Source organism: Cyphomyrmex costatus, unplaced genomic scaffold (genome assembly GCF_001594065.2).
Source record: "Cyphomyrmex costatus isolate MS0001 unplaced genomic scaffold, Ccosl1.0 scaffold146, whole genome shotgun sequence".
Classification (NCBI taxonomy): Eukaryota; Metazoa; Arthropoda; class Insecta; order Hymenoptera; family Formicidae; genus Cyphomyrmex; species Cyphomyrmex costatus.
Genome location: NW_017275457.1, coordinates 793,133 through 801,273, shown reverse-complemented (window position 1 = coordinate 801,273; position 8,141 = coordinate 793,133). Strand labels below are relative to the sequence as shown.

General features: G+C 28.0%; 1 pseudogene; it reads right to left on the bottom strand.

The window, feature by feature from the left end:
• Positions 1–4,710: 4,710 nt before the first annotated feature.
• Positions 4,711–8,141, bottom strand: part of LOC108783257 (fatty acyl-CoA reductase 1-like) — a 14,762-nt pseudogene continuing 11,331 nt past the window's right edge.

The window sequence follows — 8,141 nt, the reverse complement described above, 5'->3', positions numbered from 1 at the left end:
ACAAACGTTAATACAACTATTTGCAATAGTATGAAATACGTAGATATTAAAAAATTCGAAATGATTCTTTGATTGTCACATTTGTTACGTCGATAAAAAATGTTTTTGCAGTTTAAATAAACTTGTATGTACTATCGATTGCCTTGAAAATTATTGTTCTTTTATAGCCGTAAGTTAGTCATATCAGTGCTTCATACAATAAATCGGAAATGATTCCAATTTAGCATATGTTAAAAGTTCAAGTATATGTCAGTGCATTCCTTCTTAACACAATGATATAAAAATGAAAATTAATATTTCATATTTTATTATATTATTCGTTAACTATAATCTTTTACTGCATTTAACCTTTCTGTTAATGTATTACTTTATCATATTTCCATTGTTCTTATTATTAAAAATGTGAAAATAAAAATGAGACAATATTTGTGCAAAACCGTTATTTGCTGTGCAAAATATGGAGATTTGATACTAAGGAGATCAACATAAACAAACTCGAACACAATTATTAAAAAATAATAAAATTTTTGGAATAATTTACATATAGAAGTTTTTCATATAATTAGCATTATATTTATTATCTTTGGTTTAATATGGCTATTTTACTTGACATTTAAATAAAATAATTAACAAGTATTTGATAAATACTTTATGATGTATGTAACTTGCAACTATAACGCATTAGAATATATTAAATATAATTATTCTATTCATAACTAATATAATTATTTTCTAAGAGATAAACATCAATATTGTTTATCTCTTAGAACAAATAAAATAAATTTTGATAAAATGAATTTTGTGTATGTTTAATTTGACACATACATAATATATATTACATATTATTATATTAATGTAATTATAGAAGTTAAAAAGAGTACACTAAAACCAAAACTAAAACATGACTATGTAAATTTAATTGCATATTTTTCAAAATTGTTTTGTATTTATAAAAATTTCAGTAATCGGATTGTATTCATAATTACTGCATAAATAATGTTATATCCATCCGGTTAGATATTTGCAAATCAATATGATTTGATTATATTGTAGGAGGAATTTAACCTTCTTATCATCGCACAAGTGTGAATCAATTCCAATGTGTTTCTGTTTGCTGAATACGAATTCAAACACATTGGCAACAATTAATTATTACGTTAAAATTATGAGAAAAGAAGTGTCAAAAACAATTATATATTTTGCCCTTTAATCGCTATTAAAAAATTTTGACATGATTACCAACTTTTACCAATAAATGTTCAGTTGATAAAAATACGAAGTAAGAAATGACAGTTTACACGACATACAATGTGAAGTTCTTAGAATTAGACATTTAATTAATGTGGTACCTATACTAGCTCAACAATACCATCCAAAAGATAGATTCCATTGCAAGCCCACTCCCTCCATTGAAAGAAAATCTTCGGTTATGAGTGTCCATCTCTAAGACCTTTGTATATGATACACACATCCTAACGTAATAAACATGTAGTAATGTTGCATTTAGTTACACTGCTATATATTTCTAACCTCAGTATGAACTTAAAACTTTGAGGCTGTGATAGCAAATACTATTTTATGCAAATTTAAAACGCTACTGTTCTAAAAAAAATTTATGTATATGCATGCATGCGAAAATTATAAAGCAATGTGAAATGACCATTTTTCGAAATTGAAGATTTTAACGTTGCGATAACAACAAATCAATATGTTATTAAAGATATAATAGCTTATAAGGTAATATAAATTTTATTTATAATGTTGGCTAATTAAATAGCCTGAAATTTGCGTGCCTAATTATAACATATTATATAATAGTGAAGGTATTTTGAAACTGCATTAATAACTTGTATTCTCTACAAATTCTACATTAATAGATGCTTTCCAACAAGCAACACAGATGACACGGTGTGACACAGTATATCAGTACATCCTTGTTGTTCGCCAATGTTAAACAAGGATGAGATGATCACTGTGTTCTACTATGTCTCTTGTTGGAAGGCATACAATATATGTAATTATTAGAGCCAGGATGAAAGTTCTGAGATCGCGTTGATCGTAGCTAGCTCTCCCTACTTTCAATTCGCCCGACGCGCGGTGTAGTATCGATAGTGGGGAATTAGACAAAGAGGAAACGCGGTGTGGGCAATCACTCGCTGTTTCTAATACTCCTATTGGCTGCTTTTATTACCGCCCAATGGATGTTGTAATGTATCGCTAGATACATTACCGCAAAATAATTGCAAATTTTAATTGCAATTATTTTAAAAATTAGACGGTCGATATGTTACTCATTACACAAATACATATAATGCACTTCAACGTACTTGTATTTAAAATTTTAATTTATTTGTAAGAAAATCATTTTATGCGTGTACTACCTTAATATCTAACTATTATATGTATTTACAAAAATTGTAATCGTAATTTCTATTTGTAACTTACTTATGCTGTGAAAATATTTAATGTATGTTCATCTAATGTCTCGACTATTTTGATTTATTTACCCAGAAATCCTATTGCACCTGTCAAAAGTATACTTTATCCAGCATAAAATGCAGGAATCGATTTGGTTGGATCAACATTCATCTTTGATAGAGAAGTGTGTATATAATATGTACTTCTCGAATAAATGCTTATATCTACAAATCCGCAGAAATTAAATAGATACTTTTCTATAACCGTCAGATAATGAAATCTGCATGCTTTAATAAATCGGAAATGATTATGGTTTTGCAAACGTTGAAAGGTCAAGCATATGCCCAACATACTTCAATTTTTAATATTACAATGATGAATAATAAAAATATGATGTACTATTTTATATTATGTTATATGTTTACTATATTAGCATTTTACTATATTTAATAGTATTTTATTATTTACTGTATTTTACTATATTCTCATTATTTAAACATCATCATTAAGATCATTAGATCTCATTATTTAAACTTTCTGCATGCAAAAATTTTTTTTTTTCATTACTTTGTTCTTCACGTTAAAAATAAGAAAGAGAAAACAAAATTACGTGAGATTGTTTTTTTATTATCCGAAGTACGCCGCGGAGATTTTATGCGACATAACACGAAACTCACACACAATTATTAAACGTCTTTATTGTTTTTAATTTTATATGATGTATGCATTAAGGACTTGTTATAATTATTCATAAAGCAAATGGTTATATAAAAATTTAAATACAATATTAAATTAGGATAAAAAACAGAAATATAAAAAAAATGAAAGAAAAGAGGGGAGAATAAGGCTCTGGAACAATTAAAATTCTAAATTACATTTGATAATTGTATTAAAAATACTATGAAACACTATTTTGCCTACGTCTAACATACTGTAAATAGCTATTTATAACGTATTTTTGTCTGCTAAACATTTGTTGGAAAAAATTAGCAATCATGTTAAAATTTTGAGTAAGATGGCTAAAAAACCAAAAACGGGATCATTTTTTGACACTTTTCTTACAATTTTAATGTAATACCTTTTTGTCAACGGATTCGTGTTCAGCAGGAAAAAATACGTTAAAGAAGACTATTACCAAAGAGATTATATAACTAGAGTGGCAAAGCCATCGATTGAACAAGGGTGACGATACGGACATCCCATTTTCTGTCTCTTTCTATGCGCTCACGCAGTCTTAACTGGCTGTTCTCCTCTAGTTATATAACCTCTTTGACTATTTCACTCACGTGACGACAATGAGGTTAAATAGGACGGAAATGACGGAAAATGATGGAGGAAAATTATGATAGAAGTTAAATTATATATGAATAATATTAATGTATTATGCATGTAAAATATACAGGGTGTCAGGAAGCTACCACATCACCCATCATGAACAGGTAGAGCAGATTGAACAGAATCGAAAAATCTTTTACCATTTTACAGTTGCAACAATAGTTAACGAGGTCTTTTCATTATTATTTAATCAGAACTTGAGAACAGAAGTTTAAAGCCATTGCATGTAAAAGTTTTAGTCGTAACCGTATATGATTATGAAAAGGGATAAATTAATTGGCTATAGGCATTAAGTCACGTGATCGTCTTTCCGTTGGTTGGTCAATTTTCGATGGGACGAAAACTTATGACTATAAGGATGCGTTCCGAATAAACGTCTGATAAAGTGATAATACTCATAGAATTTTTTCATTTTAATGATAGATGTGGACACGAAGATAATACGCAGAACGCATCGGTTTAGTACAAAAAGAACTCATGGAAACCTCAAAAATATTATCAAATAAATAAAATATTGGTCAAAAATAAAGGAAAAACAGATTGGAATTAGAAATTGAAGTGGATGATGCATAAGTTTTTTATATACATATATTTATACGTATGTTGTATACATATGTTATAAGCTTAACCTTTCAACAAATAATTACAACAATATTAAAAAACATGTTTGTTGTTGATGCACACAACTTATTGCTCTTTGTATTAGACATTATAAATAAATAAAAATATCATCTTGATTGTAATTTACGATTTAGTGATTTTCTAAACATGCACATACATGGATAATTTTTAATATTAAATCCTAAAATATTTCTATTTTTCTGAAGACACAATATAATGTTTACAAACAGAAATATTTTTTAGCTAGGTATACTTTTCTTCTGACAAGTAGGTATATGTATTTGATTATAATAAATTGTAGATTTTTGTATACATATAATGTAGATGAGTGAGAAATTTTAGATGGTACATGAAATCCACTTATATATTATCCATAGGATACCAATAGAGATGATAGTTTTCACCACTGTGACAAACATACGTACTCTAAAAAAATGCAATCATTATAATATACGTAATAGTTATTTCAATTATATTTCTTAAATGTAAATTATATAAATTATGTTTTGTTATTTAATATAATATGCACTGAAGCTTTTATATAAACAATTTATCTTTTTTCTTGTTATTTTCAATTATTTACATGATACACATTGACACCATCTAAATTGTAATATTTCTATAAACATTTATTAATATTTTAAAAGGATAGTATAAATTTTATTTTTCGCTGAGAGATTACAAATGTAATAAGAATCAAACTTATAAAGATTAAAGTTTCCGGTTATATACGAGTATATATATGTATACGTATATATATATATATATATATGTATATATATTGCAAGTGCTGTTTCCAAAATTATAATTGTATATAAATCTCTTGCAATGTATATATATATATATATATTTATCTTTATATACATTAATTTCCGAAAATCAGATATTTTATGTTTATTATTAAAATGCGTCCATATTAATCGAGTCAAGTCTCAAGCTAAACTTTGATCATAGACCGAATCTAGAAACAAATTTTAGGATAAACTCGTAAACAACTCGTATCCCGTGTATATTTAACTGCATAATATATATATATATAATTAAAACCATAGTATCGCGCAAAAGTGCTTACGACACACGTAAAGTTTGGATTGTAACTCGTTTCTAGGTGCAATTCGTGGTTCGAAGTTCAATTCAATTTACATATTATCTGAAACTGCAAACATATTTACCGAACAATAGTTCTATTTCGGAAAGCAGAACGTTTGTGATCAGTTCTTGAACATTTACCAAAATTAAATATATACCTACTGTCTACATCAATATTTATTTTGAATTTGTTGCTTTCCTATTAATCTTACCGCGTCCAAAGTAAATTTTTAACAAAATTTATTTTAAACAGCAACTGAACAAATTAAAAATAATAACCATCTATTCATAAATATTTTGTGAACAATACCATATATCTATATAAAAAATAAAGCAATTCCCAATATATATATTTAAATCGCTTCTTCCTTTGAAAATACGCTTTTTACAAGAGTCCATTTTTAAATGTTACTTATATGTAAATATACGTTAATAATTTAAATATTATTTATAATATATTTATACCTTCTAAGATGTGCCCTGGCTGCATCAAATTGATTCACATCCTCGTGAAGAAGAAATTTTTTCACGCCTATGACACATATTCTACATATTGACACATAAAAATTTGGCTTTTAATTGTTCTTATTACAATTATTATTTAAAAACTTATAAATATAATGTACTTACTTGCTGATCTTTCTATTGTCAATATAATATTCGAAAGAAAACGTATCAAGATTTTCAGGCGGTATTAAAGACGTCAGAGTCAACCTATTTGCATTGATAAATTTCCACTTATGGAATGAAAAGTAACACACAGCACAAGTGACCACATATATTCTTCTCTGCAATTTTACTAACCTAAATTATACGTTACTCATTAACACAAAATGTGATTAACACGATATTTGATTATAACGGTAAATGTGTCGATGAGGGGACTCCCCTCCAATGACTTTGACCTTGACATATGTTGTCAAGGTCATGACCCTGAGTAACCTCCAACAGGTTTTAGCCCTCGCTCGTCCTTCGTTAAAAAGTTATTAACAATCATAGTTTTAAAATAAACATTAATGTCTATATTGGACTCTCGATAAACAAACAATCAAATATATTAAAAAACAGGCAAGTGAGAGTAAATTTAAAAATCTACGCGGTTGACAATGCGTTAAAATATAAATATATTAAACAATCTCTTTCAAAAGATTACTTTCATCCTAGACTCCAGTTTACTATGGAGATTGGAGGTAATACATTGAATTTTTTAGATATAAGTATTATCAATAACAAAGGTATAATAGAATTTGATTGGTATCACAAACCAACATTTTTGGAAAGGTATCTCAATTTTTTGTCTAATCACCCAATTTCACAGAAAAAAAGGGGTGCTTATAAGCATGGTAGATAGAGCGTTTTTATTGTCGCACCCTAAGTTTCATGTCAAGAACTTGTGTTTTATTATTAGGACGTTTTTAGATAATGACTACCCTTTAAAATTTATTTTTGACACGATTAATTTTAGACTCAAAGCGCTTATTAAAGGAAAAACTATCAAACAATCACAGATTGAGTCTGAATCTCAAAGTTCGAATAAAAAATTTTGGTTCACAATACCGTTTTTACCAAATATTTCAGATAAATTTAAAAATATCATAAAGGATCTAGACATGAAACTGTCTTTCTACAGTCTGAGCAAACTTCAATCGTTTATAAGACCGCAAAAAGACACGTTACCGACTATGGAGAACAGAAATGTGATATATGAAATTTGTTGTAAGGATTGTGACGCAACATACGTTGGTCAAACAGGCAGAAAGCTTAAAACGAGAATTGCGGAACATCGCAACCAAATCAATAGAACAGCAGTTACCAAATCTGTTGTTACTCAACATAGATTGGAGGGGCATGAATTTGATTGGTTAAATGTTAAAATTAAAAACAGTGAGAGATATTTTAACAGAAGATCAGTCGCGGAAATGCTGTATATTGCGTTACAATCTAATGGACTAAATTTACAATCGGATACTGAATTTTTACATCATGCGTACGTGAATATTTTACAGAGATTTAAATAACATATATGACACATGAGAGCGCTTCTTTACACGACGAATTCAAGTCTGTTATTTTCTGTTCTCTTAGCTTGTTATTATTTAGTTTTTGACATAATAGCACCGAGCATATTAAAGGTTGTTCATTACATAGCAATCCTCTATATTGATTAGTCACATAATTTTATATCTTGACAATATTTTAATTTTAATTTTTAATTCTGATTTTTGGAATATTGATTTGTGCGTATCATGATTGTTCTTGCTCTTTTCTTTCGGTTGAATTGCATCTGGTGAGTTATCACTTTCTTTTATCATATACAGCGCTTTATTTGTATTTGCTTGTTTCAATTCAGATAATATTTGTCAAACGTTGGATTTTGACAAGTGCTGTTGTGCTTCTAACCGTCATTGGAAGGGTTAACTATGAAGGATGCCGTTTGATCGGAACGATGGAGTCAATTAATCTGACGTGTGTGTATCGTGGATTGCGTGGATTTACGTTGGCTTAACTCGCTTTTTTGCGTATTAGCATGGAGTTGATTGGGATATGTATATAATTTTTTGCAATTTAATTTCACTGAAGATGACTGGAATTCAGTCGAAACGTATGAATTTTGTAATTTTGTAATTTTGTAATCTTTTGAAAGAGATTGTTTAATATATTTATATTTTAACGCATTG